Source organism: Lolium perenne, chromosome 1, assembly GCF_019359855.2.
Source record: "Lolium perenne isolate Kyuss_39 chromosome 1, Kyuss_2.0, whole genome shotgun sequence".
Lineage (NCBI taxonomy): Eukaryota > Viridiplantae > Streptophyta > Magnoliopsida > Poales > Poaceae > Lolium > Lolium perenne.
Window position 1 is genome coordinate 188,206,172 of NC_067244.2, and position 19,800 is coordinate 188,225,971.

The 19,800-nt window shown below is 44.2% G+C and overlaps 1 pseudogene; it reads right to left on the reverse strand.

Annotated features, from left to right (window-relative positions):
• Positions 1 to 17,134: 17,134 nt before the first annotated feature.
• On the reverse strand, positions 17,135 to 19,787 carry LOC127307735 (protein FAR1-RELATED SEQUENCE 5-like; annotated as a pseudogene).
• Positions 19,788 to 19,800: the final 13 nt, after the last annotated feature.

The window sequence follows — 19,800 nt, forward strand, 5'->3', positions numbered from 1 at the left end:
TGCGGTTGAGGGGGGTCTTCTTCTCCGGCGAGAGGAGGGCGTGCTGGCGACGGAGGGAGGGGGTCGGCGGCGTGCTGAAGCTCCGGCGATCAACGGCGTCGATGCACAGCGAGGTTGTCGAGGACGGGGAGTGTACTGGTGGTCGCGGCGTCGCTTGGGGAGGCGTCAATCGTCGTCTTCTTCCTCAGTACCGCCGCGGAATCCAGCGAGCAATTGACGGGCTATGGTGCAAATTGGAGAGGGGGAGTGAGTCGAGGAGATCCAGGAGAAGGAGGGAAGCAAGTTTAGTGTGGAGCTTGAGGCGCAGGAACGGCTCTATTTATAGGAACGCGAGGTGACCGTGGGGTGCGGCGAAGTCGATCATGGCGACGGTGTTCTGAGGCGCGAAGAGGCAAGGCGATGGGGGCATGCGCTTCTGGACATCATGGCGAGGACGGCGCGCGTGAAGGGACAGCGAGGGGAGGACGAGAGCGTGCTGGCGACGTTGCCGTCCTGGCAGTACGGGCGCGGCAGGGTTTCGATGATGGCGAGGGCGACTGTGCACGAGCGAGCCAGCGAGCATGTCTACTGCGTAGAGGAGGGGTTGGCGAAGCGCTAGGTAGAGGTAGACATGCAGAGGGGAGGACGAGGGCGACGAGTCGCGTGGCGCTCTGGCGCGGCCAGTGACATGCCAGGGCGCGCTCACCGCGTGCCTGGCAAGTCCTGGGCTTGTCTGGGCGTGTTTGTTCCGTCCAATGCCGGGCTTGGTTCGATCCAGGGAGGGTACAGGCGTGCTCAGGGAGGTGCAGGGAAGCTTGCTGACATGGTGAAAGAGAGAGGGGAGAGCCAGAGAGATGAGTGGCATGGTGGTGTCCTTTGGCTCGGCATGATGAAGTTCTTGATCATTGCACCAATTTTAGCAGGGCTGCAGTGCATAGGATGATGCAGAGGAGGTACAAGGATGTTGATGATCACAAATGAAAAGGAGTTTAGGCTAAGAACCAGAGGATAATAGCATGCGTGCAAAATCAGGAATGATGCCTGCCATGTGTTTGTGAAAATGGCCGCATGAAACTTTTGGTCAAATTTTGGAATTCTTTTTGGTGGATCTCATTTATATAATTAAAGAGAAAGAATGGTGGTGGTGGTGGTCAATTTGGCAAAGGTTTGTGAGATTTCAAATTTGGGGTTATCTTCTCTTTAATTTAAAGTCTCCACTTGGCACCTCTTTGCTGGTCAACCTGGTCAACATTAGTGCTGGTGGTCAACATGAGAGTTGTTCACTTTCATATGGTCTTGGATGACATGGTCATAGTTGACCAAGTTTGGTTGAAGAAAAGTCAAAGCCAGAGGGGTAAAGAGGGGATCATGTTAAAAATCACACAAATGACCATCATCATATGTGAGATGGTTTTGAGTTAAATTTTGAATTGATTCTGGTTTCTTTGATGCATTTGGGTTTGTTTGAGTTATATAAGTATATTAGAAACCAAAGATGGAGCTATGGTGGCCTTTGGTGAAGATTTGCAATTTTGGCCTTATGTGTATGTGAGTGAAATTGGGAAATCCTCACCATTTGATTTCTCTCCAATTGATTTGATATTTCTTGACTCTAATGGGATTCTTATTAGTTTAGAATCATTTTAAGACCATTGAAACCAATTCAAATGGTCTTGTTCAAAGATTTGCAAAAATGGCCATAACACATAAGAGGTGATGTGTCAAATTTCATTATTCTTGTAAATTGTTGATCTTGCTTTACTTGGGCATGGGTTAGGGTCAATTTAGTGTTATATTAGGTTGAGAGATGGTTTCACATCAAGTGGTCAAGGTTTAGAGTCATAGGGCAAGAATTGGGTATTATGGCTATGTGTCACATATGTCTCTATGCATATGTTGCATTTGAGTTTTAATTAGACTTGGCTTGACCCAATTGGTGTTGTTGAGTGGTGAAATGGTATATAGGAGTGATCCCACCATTCACAACAAGTCTTAGGGTCAAGATCCTTAAATTCACATATTTGCTATTTTACTCTCATATGCCTCTATGGCATTTTTAGTTTCTTTTTAATTTCTTTGGAAACCACTTGGAATTGGTTTGATAGATACTAGGTAAGGTGTATGAAGGTTTTCCAAACCTCTAAGCAAGTAGAAAAGCTTAGGGTAAAGAGTTATAAAAATAGCCATAGGCACATATATCTTTTTCTTATTTAATTTCCTTTTATTTTATTTTAACTAGGATGGTGAAAAGAGGGGTGAGGTTTAGGGTTTAAGATCACTTCAATTACTAATAACAAGCAATCATGGCAATAGCACAAGAATTAAACAAGATCACTAGGTATCATACTTAATTTAATAAAAGTTTTTGTTGGTTCCAAAATTTGGAACTAGGGAAATTCATTGGTTTTGTTTTAAATTTTTGGGATGTTACAAACCCTTCCCCCTTAAACAAATCTCGTCCCGAGATTTTAAGAAAAGTTAGGTTCCTAAGAGAGATTGAGCATTTTATTAGCAGGAAGACATACTTGGCATGGTCTGGGGTGCTTCCTGAGCTTCAGTGGCAGTCATGTGGTAGAGACGGCCGTTGTTGTTGTTCTGGTTCCTTCTGCCTGCGAAGCGACGCTGTTGCTGAGCAGGTGTAGTGGTATTGGCGGCAATCCTGGCAAGCTTTTTGGGGCACTCATTGGAGAAGTGACCCACAACTCCACATTCGTAGCAGTTGACGGTGGACTTGTCTTTGGGGATTACGGGGGTAGCGTTGCTTCCAGTCCTTGGGGCAGTATTGGTGTTGTTGTTGTTTCCATTGTTGTTGCTATTGTTGGGGTGGTTGTTGTTGTTGTGGCTGTTGTTGTTGTTGTTGTTGCCTCCGGGCTTCGGGGGTCCTCCGTGGTTGTTGGTGTGGTTGGGCGGTAAGTCTGCGCAGGGGGCTTGTTGTATCTTGGAGTAAATCCTCCAGATGAGTTGTTGCGGTACTTCTGGGTATTGCTGGACCCATGCTGGTTCATCATCCGGCGTTTGCGATTCTCGTTGGCCTGATGTAGCTTTCCTTCCATCTGTATGGCTGAGTCCACAAGGGCTTCTAAGTCAGCGAACGGAATGTTCACTAACACAGTTTGCATCTCGTCGTGCAGTCCGTTCAGAAATCTTTCCTTTCTCTTCTCATTGGTGTCGGTCTCATCCGGGGCGTACCTTGACAGAGTGAGAAACCTGTCGCGGTATTCTACCACGGACATTCTTCCTTGCTTGAGTTCACGGAACTCGTCTCTCATCTTCTTGATCAGTCCTTGGGGCACATGGTATTTGCTAAACTTCAGCTTGAAGTCTTCCCATGTCATCATCTGTCCCGCATTCATTGCACGGGCACTTGTCCACCAGGCTCTGGCAGGTCCTGACAGATAGTGGGTGGCAAACAGTACTTTTTCTGCGGCTTCAACTCCCGCAACTTCGAGGTTGTTCTCCATGGTCTGGAGCCAGTCATCAGCATCTAGGGGCGCTTCAGTCTTGTTGAATATCGGAGGGTTGGTGTGCTGAAAGTTCTTCAGCTTCGATCCAGGGTGATCGTGGTTTCCGTGGCCTTGATTGTTCTGAGCTATCTGTTGCAGTGCGGTAATGTTGGCTTGGCGTTCAGCTCTTTCGGCTTCTCGGTCTGCCATCAGGGTTTGCACCAGTTGCATCATCGCGTCGTTGGTGCGATTGGGAGGGGCCATCTGAACATTGGGGTAGATGATAAGATAAGAGGGAAATTTCTATGGTTTGTTTTGTTAAGTTTAAAAAGTTCATAAAATTGAAAACTTGAGTAGTGTTGCGGGGGTAAAAACCAACAACACTTTTTCATTCATACCAAGCATCACACATTACAAAGCTAACACACCGTTGGTTTGAAGAACCATTCATTGCTCTACGATACAAGGGGATCCTGATACAACTCACACATACGAAAGTGCTTTAAACGAAACTACTCTTCAGGGGGGATTCTTCGTTTTCACAGGTAATGTGCTTGGCGAAAGGCGAGGGCGTTGTCCAACTCCTTGCGGGTCTTGTACAGCATGAAGTCGAGGTGTGCTACATAGTGGTTCATCTCCGTGTGCGGGGGCATGGTCATCGGTCTTCCGGTGGGGTCATGTCTTGGGTAGTAGATGAAGCGAGTGTTCTTAATCTTGTTCTCATTTTGTCCACACAGACGAGAAATTGCTTCCTGCATAGCTCCGACTAATCCTTCCTTCCAAGTGTTTCCCGTTACAGAAAACCATATGGTTTCCCATATTGGGGTTCCAGGCTTCCTTCGTAGATCGGCAGAAACTTCCCACCGAGGTGGTCCTCCGGAGTGATTGTTGAGGGGTGTTCCGAAGAACTCGGGGTACGGGCGTCCTAGATAGTCCACTAGTTGCTTCAAGTCTTTCTCGAACATCAGGTTGCCTCCGTGACCAAGCTGATAAAACTCCCATTTGTACTCCATCTGTGAAGAATTATGATGAGTAAGTTAGAGAAGTGTGTCAAAATTTTATGTAGTAGTATAAGAAGAATAGAGCATAACTTTCTTATTTTGAAGAAGATCTCACGGATAAGAGGGAGAATAAGTTTTCTTAAATAGTCACTTTATTTGTTTTTGAAACTAAAATTTTTAGACGTCCATTCTAACTAGGGTCTCCTAAGGTCAACAATGGCTCTGATACCAACTTGTCAACACCCGGATTTTTAAGTCCAGATGCCTATTATGCCATTCCTCGCAATCCCAGGAATATTGTTTTTGCGAGACATAATAGATTGATATCACAACACATCATTCATTACAACACATAATCGTCTTACAAATAAAGGATCACATGATCCAGTCTCATTACAATAATAGAAGATCTATTTATTCATTACATAACACATAGCGGAAGCGAAAGTAGCGTAGTAGTAGTCCATCTATTCCACAGGCAACTGTTGACGTCAGGAGTGATCCTAGTTGTCGTACACGTCCTGCTGTCCTTCTTCCGGGTTCTGGTACTCGTCTTCATAGTCTGGCCATTTGAATAGCCAGGGAAACAGCCATGAGTACTTTAAAGTACTCGCAAGCTAATACTAAGGTAAACACTATCAACTATAGTAAGGGGGTTCTATGCTCTAGTTTCATTTGCATAAAGCCAGTTTTATTTCATAAGCACTTTTAATAATCAAAGCCTCTTCAAATAACTAACTCAAGTGGGAACATTAGTATCATTCCCACAACTCAGTTGTGATTCAAAGTCACCTTTCAATTCAAATCACAAATCACCTTTCATATTTTTAGAAAAATTCTGATGACGGAACAGTATGGCCTTTCCAACTGTCCATGACCGCGGACGCGGCTATTCGAATAGGTTTAACTCTGCAGAGGTTGTACACTTGTGCCACAACAATTGCAATAGTTCGTCAGGGGTAACTGGCCCTGATTTATCGTACGCAGTACGCGAACTACCAATCCTAACCTTTCATTTACATACTTTAGTATAGGCACCTCTCCCCATGAGCTTGGCCTCCCAGTGAAGACACGCGGTCAGCCTGGGAACTGCACAGGGCTTGGGCCGAACATTCACCTCATTTCACGTCATTTTACATCATTTCACCAGTACGGAGGCAGCCTCGGCATAACCCCTATGACGCTTGTTTAGAGGGAACCCATACTAAAACACATAAGTTTCCAGCTAAGCCTTACCCAGATTCAGGTATTGTGGGGGTACTTGTAAAATTGGAATGGTATCGCATCCGAACCCAACCATCAGTTTTGTAAAATTCACCAAGTCATTCACCAGTCATATTCACCTTCAAAATCTCTCAATAGAATGACTCATCATTCCAAGGTTTTCAAAGTCATTTCAGTTCACAAGTTCCCAACTAGAGTAGTCACTTTTAATATTGAGCACTAGCCACTAGTTATGAGGGGTACTAAGTATCTTGGAGCTTGCTAGGCTAAGTGTGATTCTCTTGTACTACTCTATAACTCAACTAAGTGAATCATAAATCAAAAAGTAACTTTGATAAATAAAATCAATTAAAGCTTGTAAGGTAAAAACTTGGGATAGGTTCATAAGGTAAAAAAAAAAAAAATAAGGGTGCCTTGCTCTTGTAGAGCTTTGCACTTTGCAAGAATATAAACTTGCAACCAAAATGGTTTGCATTAGTCTAGCTTGCATTGGTAATAGCTTGCCTTGGTTGGTGATGGGATCAAAGTTCTCTTGCTCTTCCTCTTGGTAGAAGACCTCTTCCTCTTGATAGTCCCCGGTACTAGCGTCTATAAACGAATACGAGGATACAATCACCAAACAACACTTAAGTAGTCTTAATTAGCCTTATTGGCTCACACAAAGGATCTAGCATCACTACTTAACATTTATTCTCAAATTATGCTAGGGTTTCTTTATTTAACATTAGGAAAATAATTTCCTCTTATTGAACATTGAAGTTAGGGTTTCTCTTTGGTTTGGAGGAATAATTTCCTCTCATTGAATTCTTCTTAAGATTTAATCTTTTCAAATAACCAGGGGTGATCACATGTTGACCGAGGTTAACACTTCACACTTATCATTTGAGAAAAATGATTTAAATGAGATTCATCATCTCATGTGATTTAAATAACTATTGCAAATGAAATACTATTATGATTTAATTTCTACAAGTGAGCAAGTATGAGCCTAAGTAAATAAAGGTCAACACATTACTTCATATCACTTGAGAAAGGATTTAAATGAGGTGCTACACCTCATAGATTTAAATTCTAAAATTTGGATATAGTTTAAATGGGCTAGTATTGACTACATAGCCACTATTTTGATTCTAGCCCATGATCATGTACAGAACCCATATCATATTTTTACATAGTAAATTAGGGTTTGTTAAATGTGAATTATTGCAATTGGATTCACTTCAAAATTCAAATTGGTTGATTTTTAAGATTTATTTGAATACTGAAAAGTCTCTGTTTTGTTAATTTTGCTATTCAAATTCTACACAAGATATGAGGTTGAATCCAGTGGGGTTAGTTAGAGCAAATCATAAGCTTTCCAGAAAATTTTGATTTGCTAAATTTGAGTTGGTAGAATTTGAACTATTCAATTTATAGGACAGACCAGTATTGATTTTCAAACCAAAAGAATTAACCAAATTTAAATAAAAGGGCCAGCGCGGGAAACTTGACGGGCCAGAGAGAGGGAGAGGAGTTGGGCTGGCCCAGCTACGCGTCTGGCGCGAGCAGGCCGCCTGACAAGATGGGGCCCAGGCGTCAGTTTGTATTAAAACCCGAAACGGTACCTGGCAACGTGCGCCGTTAGATTAGAAGTGGATCGTGCGGTTGAGGGGGGTCTTCTTCTCCGGCGAGAGGAGGGCGTGCTGGCGACGGAGGGAGGGGGTCGGCGGCGTGCTGAAGCTCCGGCGATCAACGGCGTCGATGCACAGCGAGGTTGTTGAGGACGGGGAGTGTACTGGTGGTCGCGGCGTCGCTTGGGGAGGCGTCAATCGTCGTCTTCTTCCTCAGTACCGCCGCGGAATCCAGCGAGCAATTGACGGGCTATGGTGCAAATTGGAGAGGGGGAGTGAGTCGAGGAGATCCAGGAGAAGGAGGGAAGCAAGTTTAGTGTGGAGCTTGAGGCGCAGGAACGGCTCTATTTATAGGAACGCGAGGTGACCGTGGGGTGCGGCGAAGTCGATCATGGCGACGGCGTTCTGAGGCGCGAAGAGGCAAGGCGATGGGGGCATGCGCTTCTGGACATCATGGCGAGGACGACGCGCGTGAAGGGACAGCGAGGGGAGGACGAGAGCGTGCTGGCGACGTTGCCGTCCTGGCAGTACGGGCGCGGCAGGGTTTCGATGATGGCGAGGGCGACTGTGCACGAGCGAGCCAGCGAGCATGTCTACTGCGTAGAGGAGGGGTTGGCGAAGCGCTAGGTAGAGGTAGACATGCAGAGGGGAGGACGAGGGCAACGAGTCGCGTGGCGCTCTGGCGCGGCCAGTGACATGCCAGGGCGCGCTCACCGCGTGCCTGGCAAGTCCTGGGCTTGTCTGGGCGTGTTTGTTCCGTCCAATGCCGGGCTTGGTTCGATCCAGGGAGGGTACAGGCGTGCTCAGGGAGGTGCAGGGAAGCTGGCGACATGGTGAAAGAGAGGGGAGAGCCAGAGAGATGAGTGGCATGGTGGTGTCCTTTGGCTCGGCATGATGAAGTTCTTGATCATTGCACCAATTTTAGCAGGGCTGCAGTGCATAGGATGATGCAGAGGAGGTACAAGGATGTTGATGATCACAAATGAAAAGGAGTTTAGGCTAAGAACCAGAGGATAATAGCATGTGTGCAAAATCAGGAATGATGCCTGCCATGTGTTTGTGAAAATGGCCGCATGAAACTTTTGGTCAAATTTTGGAATTCTTTTTGGTGGATCTCATTTATATAATTAAAGAGAAAGAATGGTGGTGGTGGTGGTCAATTTGGCAAAGGTTTGTGAGATTTCAAATTTGGGGTTATCTTCTCTTTAATTTAAAGTCTCCACTTGGCACCTCTTTGCTGGTCAACCTGCTCAACATTAGTGCTGGTGGTCAACATGAGAGTTGTTCACTTTCATATGTTCTTGGATGACATGGTCATAGTTGACCAAGTTTGGTTGAAGAAAAGTCAAAGCCAGAGGGGTCAAGAGGGGATCATGTTAAAAATCACACAAATGACCATCATCATATGTGAGATGGTTTTGAGTTAAATTTTGAATTGATTCTGGTTTCTTTGATGCATTTGGGTTTGTTTGAGTTATATAAGTATTTTAGAAACCAAGGATGGAGCTATGGTGGCCTTTGGTGAAGATTTGCAATTTTGGCCTTATGTGTATGTGAGTGAAATTGGGAAATCCTCACCATTTGATTTCTCTCCAATTGATTTGATATTTCTTGACTCTAATGGGATTCTTATTAGTTTAGAATCATTTTAAGACCACTGAAACCAATTCAAATGGTCTTGTTCAAAGATTTGCAAAAATGGCCATAACACATAAGAGGTGATGTGTCAAATTTCATTATTCTTGTAAATTGTTGATCTTGCTTTACTTGGGCATGGGTTAGGGTCAATTTAGTGTTATATTAGGTTGAGAGATGGTTTCACATCAAGTGGTCAAGGTTTAGAGTCATAGGGCAAGAATTGGGTATTATGGCTATGTGTCACATATGTCTCTATGCATATGTTGCATTTGAGTTTTAATTAGACTTGGCTTGACCCAATTGGTGTTGTTGAGTGGTGAGATGGTATATAGGAGTGATCCCACCATTCACAACAAGTCTTAGGGTCAAGATCCTTAAATTCACATATTTGCTATTTTACTCTCATATGCCTCTATGGCATTTTTAGTTTCTTTTTAATTTCTTTGGAAACCACTTGGAATTGGTTTGATAGATACTAGGTAAGGTGTATGAAGGTTTTCCAAACCTCTAAGCAAGTAGAAAAGCTTAGGGTAAAGAGTTATAAAAATAGCCATAGGCACATATATCTTTTTCTTATTTAATTTCCTTTTATTTTATTTTAACTAGGATGGTGAAAAGAGGGGTGAGGTTTAGGGTTTAAGATCACTTCAATTACTAATAACAAGCAATCATGGCAATAGCACAAGAATTAAACAAGATCACCAGGTATCATACTTAATTTAATAAAAGTTTTTGTTGGTTCCAAAATTTGGAACTAGGGAAATTCATTGGTTTTGTTTTAAATTTTTGGGATGTTACAAAGGCGTACCCGGCCGGGAGTAGATCGAGGCGGCGCCGCAGGTCCGCAGATGGCCGTCGGTCGTTTGCGCCTTGATGAAGAAGAGGCGGCTCCAGAAGTCGATGTCCAGCCACAAGCCGGCATACGCCTCCATGAAAGCCACGTAGCAGCTGAGGAGGACGCAGGCGTTGGCCGGAAGGTGGTGCGGCTGCAGGCCGAAGTAGTCGAGGAACTGGCGGAAGAAGTTGGACGCCGGCAGGCCCAACCTGCGGTCGAAATGCGCGCCGAAGACAATGCGCTCGCCGGGCTCCGGCCTGGGCTCCACCTCCGCGCCGGGCGCCCTCGTGGTCACCGTCGACGGGATCCGGCGGAGGCGCACCAAGCGCTCAATGTCGTCCTCCCTCATGTAAGACCCCCTCCAAGACCCGCTCGCGCCGGCCATCGATGAAGAGGAGGAGGAAGAAGACCAAGAAAGACGGAAGGGCGAAGAAGAACCTCGCGACGGCGGCGACGGCGGCGGCGGCGGCGGCGGAGGATGCACCGTTGAAACGCGAGGCTTTGTGGCGCCGGCTCGTCGGAGTAGCGGTGGCGGATTGGCGGAGATGCGCTCGCCGGAGTTCGCCAGTGAGAAGATGCTCGCCGGAGCAGCAAGAGCTCGAGTGCGCGGGAGAAAACGCGAGGAGCAGGAGCGTGAGGAAGATGAAGTGAGGGCAGTGGCCGCCTCGGTGCCCTCACCCGCGGCATTTATAGCCGGCCGCAGCGGACGGTTAGCCTCCAAGTGGCAATCGTGGCCACGTCGCCCGGATTTATTGCGCCGCAACTTCCCCCACGACCGCTGCAGTTACCAGAAACCGCCACACCACGTCCCCCACGACCGCACCGGATCCGGAGGAGACATTGATGTGACCAGACGAAGCGGCAGCAGCGGACTGACGTCAGACCGGTCAAGTCGGGCGCAGGACCCGAGGCGGCGGAGACTCCGGCGCGCTCAAGCCGGAGCTGGACATTAACTTCGATCCGGCCCCAAACTTTCCTAGTAAGGCGGAGACATCACCAAAACTTGTGAAAAAGCAAAAGCTGCAGAAGTAAAAATAGCGTCTGGCTAGGAGCAGCTGGCCGAAACGAGCCGGATGAGGGCGCAGCCGGCTGAATGGAAATTCTCAGTCGGCCCCTCCGAGTGCCGTCAAGCATATTCAAGAGATCAAAAAGCCAGGAAAACCTGCCTAGGTCCCTCTAAACGCAGGACCTTGCCAGCTTCGGGGGCTAATGTCGGGGGGAAGACCCCGGGTAGGGCAATGGACGTGGAGCAGCCGGCCGACCACCGGCCTGCTCGCGGCAAAGGCCGGCTGAGGAGCAGCCGGCTAGAGCCGTGGCCGGCTGGTCCGGAAGCCGGCTGGCTCTAGGTCCTAGTCGGCCTGGCTACGGCCACCAATGCTATAGCTGGGCCGGCTTCTACAAGCCATATCCGACTGGGGGTTTGTACCTCAGACCGACTCGAGGCTGGCGAGTCTTGCACTAGAAGGAACCGGGTAGGTAGTCCGGGTTCACAAGTCCACGCTGACTTCATCTCCCATAAAGCGCGGGGCACTGTGGAGCAATAGTGCCACGCGCCGGACAAGCCATCATGGCGTACGTCGATCCGTACTGGCTACAGTGCGTGACGGCGACAGGGACGCTTCCTCTCCATACCGCTGACTCAGGCAGCCGGATGGGACAGGCCATGAGGCCTCAACGGCTACTGACGTCAGTACCTCGGGAAGGAGCGGAAGCCGGAGCCAGCCAAGCCGGCCAGTAGACTATAGGGTCTTTTATGTAAAGTGTCGGTGCCTATATAAGCCGCACTAGCCCCTCCCGTGCAGGGGATCGATCATTCTCATTCCACTTCCACCCTTAGCGCTGCCCTTTGAGAGAGACTATCGTCTTCCTTAGCCTCCCAGGAGCAGCTGGACACAGCTCTAGGAGCAACATTGTATTGTGTGATCATCATATACACTCATAGCAGGAGTAGAGGTGTTACCTCCATCGGAGGGCCTCGAACCTGGGTACGTCGCCGTGTCGCTCGTCCCCATACCCGCATCCGGATACCGTCGTGAGATCTCCTAGGAACCACCTTCGTTAGCCACCCTATGGCATATGCCGTGACGATACCACGACAAAGACAAGGAATGAAGTTTTAAAGGAAGCACGCAAGCAATTTACTTTGGAATGGCAGAGAAATACCACATAGTAGGTAGGTATGGTGGACACAAATGGCATAGGTTTTGGCTCAAGGTTTTGGATGCACGAGAAGAATTCCCTCTCAGTACAAGGCTTTGGCTAGCAAGGTTGTCTGAAGCAAACACAAGTATGAACCGGTACAGCAAAACTTACATAAGAACATATTGCAAGCATTATAAGACTCTACACTGTCTTCCTTGTTGTTCAAACACTTTTACCAGAAAATATCTAGACTTTTAGAGAGACCAATCATGCAAACCAAATTTCAACAAGCTCTACAGTAATTCTCCACTAATAGGTGCAAACCACATGATGCAAGAGCTTAAACATGATCTATTTGAGAGCTCAAAACAATTGCCAAGTATCAAATTATTCAAGACCATATACTAATTACCACATGAAGCATTTTCTGTTTCCAACCAAATAGCAATGAACGAAACGGTTTCAACCTTCGCCATGAACGTTAAAAGTAAAGCTAAGAACACGAGTGTTCATATGAACAAGCAGAGCGTGTCTTTCTCCCACACAAGGAATGCTAGGATCCGATTTTATTCAAACAAAAACAAAAATAAAAACATACAGACGCTCCAAGTAAAGCACATAAGATGTGACGGAATAAAAATATAGTTTCACTAGAGGTGACCTGATAAGTTGTCGATGAAGAAGGGGATGCCCAAGGCATCCCCAAGCTTAGATGCTTGAGTCTTCTTGAAATATGCAGGGATGAACCATGGGGGCATCCCCAAGCTTAGACTTTTCACTCTTCTTGATCATATTGTATCATCCTCCTCTCTTGATCCTTGAAAACTTCCTCCACACCAAACTCAAAACAATCTCATTAGAGGGTTAGTGCATAATCAAAAATTCACATGTTCAGAGGTAACACAATCATTCTTAACACTTCTGTACATTACCCAAAGCTACTTAAAGTTAATGGAACAAAGAAATCCATTCAACATAGCAAAAGAGGCAATGTGAAATAAAAGGCAGAATCTGTCAAAACAGAACAGTCCGTAAAGACGAATTTTTTAGAGGCACTTAACATGCTCAGATGAAGAAGCTCAAATTGAATGGAAGTTGCGTACATATCTTAGGATTACTCATGATTTTTCGCAGATTTTTCTGAGTTTCCTACAGAGAGATCTACGCAAATTCGTGACAGCAAGAAATCTGTTTCTGCGCAGAAATCCAAATCTAGTATCAACCTTACTATCAAAGATTTTACTTGGCACAACAACAACAATAACAACCAAGCCTTTCAGTCCCAGACAAGTTGGGGTAGGCTAGAGTTGAAACCCATAAGATCTCGAAGCCAAGTCATGGTTCCGGAACGTGGATAGCTAACTTCCACGCACCCCTATCCATGGCTAAATACTTTACTTGGCACAACAATTCAATAAAATAAAGATAAGGAGAGGTTGCTACAGTAGTAACAACTTCCAAGAAACAAATATAAAACAAAAATTGCAGAAGTAAAATAATGGGTTGTCTCCCATAAGCGCTTTTCTTTAACGCCTTTCAGCTAGGCACAGAAAGTGTGAATCAAGTATTATCAAGAGATGAAGCATCAACATCATAATTTTCACAACTTATCACAATAGGTATCTTAGATGTTCCATTATCTAAATTTCCCATAGTGGTACTAGGGGCTTTATCAATTTTAGGCTTATAATAGTTTTTTTGGCTTAGGCACCTTAGAGACATACATGAACTTTTGCTCCTTACCCACATAAGCTTTCTCCTTAAACTTAAGAGAAGAAAAAGTTGAACCCAAGGTTCCCATATCTTCTTCAAGTTCACTAATTCTACGGGTTTGATTATCATGAGTAGCACAAGTTTCTAAGACGGCGATTCTCTCATTAATTCCACTTAGAGATTTATCAAGTTTATCAGTATTATCAAGTAATATTCCCAATTTAGTCTCAGCACTTGGAAGATTTTTCTCTATGGCCTCCAACTTTTTCATAACATCTTCAAGAGAAATTTCAATTTTAGCTTCATTAACAGGTGGTATTCCAACTAGACTCTCAATAATGCAACTAGCTTCTAAAGCAGGAGTGCCTAAGAAATTACCTCCCGCAAGAGTATGAAGAACATACCTATTCCAGCTAGAGATACCAACATAAAAGTTCCTATGTAGGATAATAGTGGAGTGTTTCTTAGTGCACCTATGATGAGCATCAATAATTCTATGCCAAGCATCTTTAAAACATTCTCCCCCTTGTTGCTTAAACGAACGAACTTCAACTTCAGGATTACTCATTTTTAGCAATAGTAAATAAGTAAAGCAAACTAAATAAAATAAAGTAAATGCAAGTAACTAATTTTTTTGTGTTTTTGATATGAAGAAAGCAAACAAGACAGTAAATAAAGTAAAGCATGTAACTAATTTTTTTGTATTTTTGATATAAAGAAAGCAAACAAAGCAGTAAATAAAGTAAAGTAAAGCAAGACAATAAACAAAGTAAAGAGATTGGATGTGGGAGACTCCCCTTGCAGCGTGTCTTGATCTCCCCGGCAACGGCGCTAGAAATTTAGCTTGATGACATGTAAAGCACACACCCGTTGAGAACTCCAAGTGGAAGGTGTGATGCGTACAACAGCAAGTTTCCCTCAGTAAGAAACCGAGGTTATCGAACCAGTAGGAGACGAAGTCCACGTGAAGATTGTTGGTGACGGAGTGTAGGGCGGCGCAACACCAGGGATTCCGGCGCCAACGTGGAACCTGCAAACACAATCAAAATACTTTGCCCCAACTTAACAGTGAGGTTGTCAATCTCACCAGCTTGCTGTAAACAAAGGATTAAACGTATGGTGTGGAAAATGATGTTTGTTTGCAAAGAACAGTAGAGAACAATGATTGCAGTAGATTGTATTCAGATGTAAAAGAATGGACCGGGGACCACAGTTCACTAGTGGTGTCTCTCCAATAAGAAATAGCATGTTGGGTGAACAAATTACAGTTGGGCAATTGACAAATAGAGAGAGCATACCAATGCACATACATATCATGATGACTAATATGATTTACTTAGGGCATTACGACAAATAACATAGACCGCTATCCAGCATGCATCTATGCCTAAAAAGTCCACCTTCGGGTTAGCATCCGCACCCCTTCCAGTATTAAGTTGCAAACAACAGACAATTGCATTAAGTATGGTGCGTAATGTAATCAACACAAATATCCTTAGACAAAGCATTGATGTTTTATCCCTAGTGGCAACAGCACATTCACAACCTTAGAACTTTCTGTCACTGTCCCAGATTCAATGGAGGCATTAACCCACTATCGAGCATAAATACTCCCTCTTGGAGTCACAAGTATCAACTTGGCCAGAGCCTCTACTAGCAACTGAGAGCATGCAGGATCATAAACAACACATATATGATAGATTGATAATCAACTTGACATAGTATTCCATATTCATCGGATCCCAACAAACACAACATGTAGCATTAAAAATAGATGATCTTGATCATGATAGGCAGCTCACAATATCTAACATGATAGCACAAGAGGAGAAGACAACCATCTAGCTACTGTTATGGACCCACAGTCCAAGGATGAACTACTCACACATCAGTCCGGAGGCGATCATGGTGATGTAGAGTCCTTCGGGTGATGATTCCCCTCTCCGGCAGGGTGCCGAAGGCGATCTCCTGAATCCCCCGAGATGGGATTGGTGGCGGCGGCGTCTCTGGAACTTTTTCCGTATCGTGGCTCTCCGTCATAGGGTTTTCGCGACGGAGGGAATAAATAGGCGGAAGGGCAGAGTCGGGAGAGGCATGAGGGCTCCACACCATAGGCCGGCGCGGGCCCCTTCCTAGCCGCGCCGCCTGGTGAGGTCGCCACCTCGTGGCCCCACTCCGTATCTCCTTCGGTCTTCTGGAAAGCTCCGTGGAAAATAAGACCCTGGGCTTTTGTTTCGTCCAATTCCGAGAATATTTCCTGTGTAGGATTTCTGAAACCAAAAACAGCAGAAAACAGGAACTGGCGCTTCGGTATCTTGTTAATAGGTTAGTGCCGGAAAATGCGTATAAATGATATAAAGTGTATATAAAACGTGTGAGTATTGTCATAAAACTAGCATGGAACATAAGAAATTATAGATACGTTTGAGACGTATCACCCCGCTAGCTTATTTTTATACTATAAAGAGTTGGGCTGGGCGGACCGAAATACTAATTTAGTGATCGTGGTTGGGCGCCATTTTTGGCGTCGAACTTACCAGAAGGCTAGGCCTTTGGCGGACGAGTGGAGATGGTGCGTTTCGCCTGCGGCTCGACGCCTCGCAACTCAGGGAGCGCCTATCCACCGCATTTAGCGGGAGTGAAGGTTGCTTCGCTTAAAGTTCTTCCTCCTGGGCCGCTCCAAACGTGGCCCAATAAACCTACTGTTTCATTCTTTTCTTTCGTTTTGTTTAGATTTCAAAATACGAACAAAATTTTAAATGGAAAAAATATCAAAATTGAACAAATACAAAAAACCAAACAATTTGAAAACAAAGAATTTTAAAATCAAAGAAATTCAGATTTGAACAAATTTTAAATTTGAAAAAAATCAAATTTGAACAATTTTATAATATGAACCTTTTTTAAATCAGAACAAAAGCAAATTTCGAAATCAGAAAAACCAGGAAAAAAACGAAAAAAAACAAACAAGAACCGAAAAAACCTGAGAAAGCCCGAAAACCGGAAACCAAAGCAAATTGAGATGATTTAGGAGAGGGGTGTTTCTGCTCCCGAGCTCAACTGAGCTCGTTTTGTTGACCGTCCAAATCATCTCGAGATGTGTGCAGTAGGGACAGTTCGTGTCAGTAACGGAGGGAGATCAGGTGACATGCAAACGGCATGTCTTCGTGTACCCAGCAGCAGTAGTTTAAGGCAAAAACAACATCCACTTCACAGTTTTCAGCCCAGATGCTCTGAAACTTCACAGTTTTGCTCCGAAACTTCCCAGTATTGCTCTGAAACTTCACAGTTTTAAACTTTATATGATACATATATAAATCTTTCAGTCATTCAACAGTACAAACAACAATTTTGAACAAAACAAATACAAACATCAACCTTTTAGTCCGGAAACAGTGCAAGCAACAGTGAAAAACACTGTTTGCACTCAAATTCACAAGAAATTCAGTTTTGAACAATACAAAATATAAACATCAGCCTTTTAGTCCAGAAACAGTACAAACAACAGTCAAATATACTGTTTCCATTCATATTCATAAGAAATTTAGACATGCCATTCATCACTATTTAGATTCAGTACAACCCACTTCATCACAAGTAATTCAAAAGTTTCAGTATCTCTGTCAAGTGAATTCAGTGAGCTCTTCACAGCCATTTAGTGCCATTTGATTTGTACACTTAGGCCCCAAAAGACGAATATAGTTAGCCCAAAATATTATACTTAACTATGTCCAAAATACTTCTAGCGAGCTTGCACGCTAGAACAGATCATCCTGACCACAAGGCGGAGCCGTCAAGAGCTGGGTGAAACTCATGATAGCATTGTACCCTTGAGGCTCCATATTTACTTCTTTGGTGTTGGTACATTTCTCCAGTAATACTTGAGGCTGTACATCATCCTTCTTCTTTTGTTGCACACCATCCTTCTTCTTTTTTGGCACACCATCCTTCTTCTTTTGTTGCACACCATCCTCCTTTTTGGGCTGCCAATGAAAAGTATAGTAATTAGTTTACAAATGAAGAATAACAACATATCATGTACCAATTGTAGCATACATTTTCTCCCTTTTTGGTCGGTGCGGTAGCTTTCAATGGTTTACGCTTCCCCTTGAGTAACTTATCAAGCCAAGTTGTCTTTCTCCTTAATTTTATTGCCGGAACCTCCTTTTTCTTCAGTTGTGCAGCTGTAAGCAATTCATCTATTTGTTGCACATTTGGGTCAACATTCTCTTTATCTTTATATGGTTCATCCATAGTACTAGTGGCATTGAGTATTTCATGTATGCTAGGTGCAACTGAGGCAAGTGCATTGGCCAATAGCACACAACACTGTGGGGAGCTGGCTGCTCTATGCGCCACATTGTGAAATTGATGAGATAAATCCCTGTACCGAAGTTGAGCTTCAAGTTTTGGATTTTCTACCACTTTCCTTCCTTCCTTATCTTGTATACTTCCATTGCGAGCTTCTCTAGTCCATCTCTTCAAGACATAATGTGTCGGCAATGTCTTTATATTCATCAAATCAAGGACTTTTAGACCATGTCCACACAATATCCCCGTCCTATTGAACATTCCACAACTACATGAAACCGTTTTGGTCAAAGGATCACCTATCACTATGCGCTCCTCCCCAAACTCTAAATCACCATGCAAACTCGCAATAGCAACGGCAAATCTGTTATTTCCATCCAATACTCTACAACATGCAGCCGTTGATCTTTCATACTCACCTTGGAAAGCTTCAAATATAATCGAAGTGTACACTTTGCTTGCTTCCACCAACATAGGAGTGAACATCTTAATTCTTTGTATATATTTTCTTGCATTGAATTCAGATTGCAATTCCTTTGTTCTTTTTACTTCCACCGTCCTCTCAAAATGCATCAAGAACCGAAGAATATGAAAATCTGATTTCAAATGATTTTTCAACGAATTGTTGAAGCTCTCACTTAATTGTGTACTTCTCACTCCCAAGCTAAAGACATCTCTCATATAACATTCTGTCCATTTTTCTTTCACCTTGTAGATGATATCTAACCAAGTTTGCTTATGCACTTTGAGCCTCATATTGTCAAACGCTTCTTCAAATGCCGCCTTGTCCTCATATCCATACATACAAGCACCAAAATCTGTGAGAATATGAGGCTCTTTTTCTTCATCCTCCACTTCATCCTCCACTTCATCCTCCACTCCCACTTGAGTTAAATGTTTGACAGCATTTTGCATGATATGAAATGTACACAGTCCATGATATGATTCTGTGAAGACCTTCTCTATGGCTCCTCCCATTGCTGCATCTTGATCGGTATAGATAGTTCTAGGCTGCCTTCCATTGTGTGCGGCTAGAAATGTCTCAAAGAGCCATATAAATGAGTCGCGTGTTTCATCAAACATCAATGCAGCACCAAAAATGGTTGTTTCTCTAAACTGATTGAGCCCAAGAAAAATACCAAATGGCCTATACTTTTTGTTCGTGCCAAATGTAGTGTCAAAAGTGACAACATCACCAAAGTGTGCATAGTCAAGTAGCATTTTAGCATCAACCCAGAATATGTTGGCTATATGCTCCTCACAATCCAACTGCAAATGATATTGGAATGATGGATTCTCACATATCTTGTCACGAAAGAACTTCAACATACTACCGGCCTGTCCATAAGCCATCTCCCGCTGCCGCTTGGTTCGCAGATGATTCTTCTGGTCAGTCAAAGTGTAACCAACATTGAACTTCCCACCAGCTAGACGACATGCAAACTCATGTGAAGCTTTTGGCATAATTCCAGAATCATCGGCTGTTTCTATCTCTAAAGCTTGCACATCTGAAATCTTCCTTTGTGATGCCAACAAGTAACAGGTTTGCGGCAATTGAAGGAGGTGATTGTGTTCCAAATCAACTTCGGTGACTTCAAAAAATTTGGCCACTCAGATCAAATGAAACAATCATCCGAACTTTACAATTGGTTCTTGTTTCAGCTCTAATGCGCTTCGGCTCATGATCTATTTGACTTTTCCTTCGAATACCTTCATTGGAACAAACAAACCTACATGAAGTGATTGTTCCATCAGTTCTGCTTTTGATGGTATTTCTTTTCCTCACATCAAAGCCTATGTGACCACCATATTGCATCCAGAACTCCCAAGCCTCATCCGAATTTCTGAACCGCATACCAACTTCGGGTATCCCGGTGCCAATCGATCCCATCGCACAACACTCA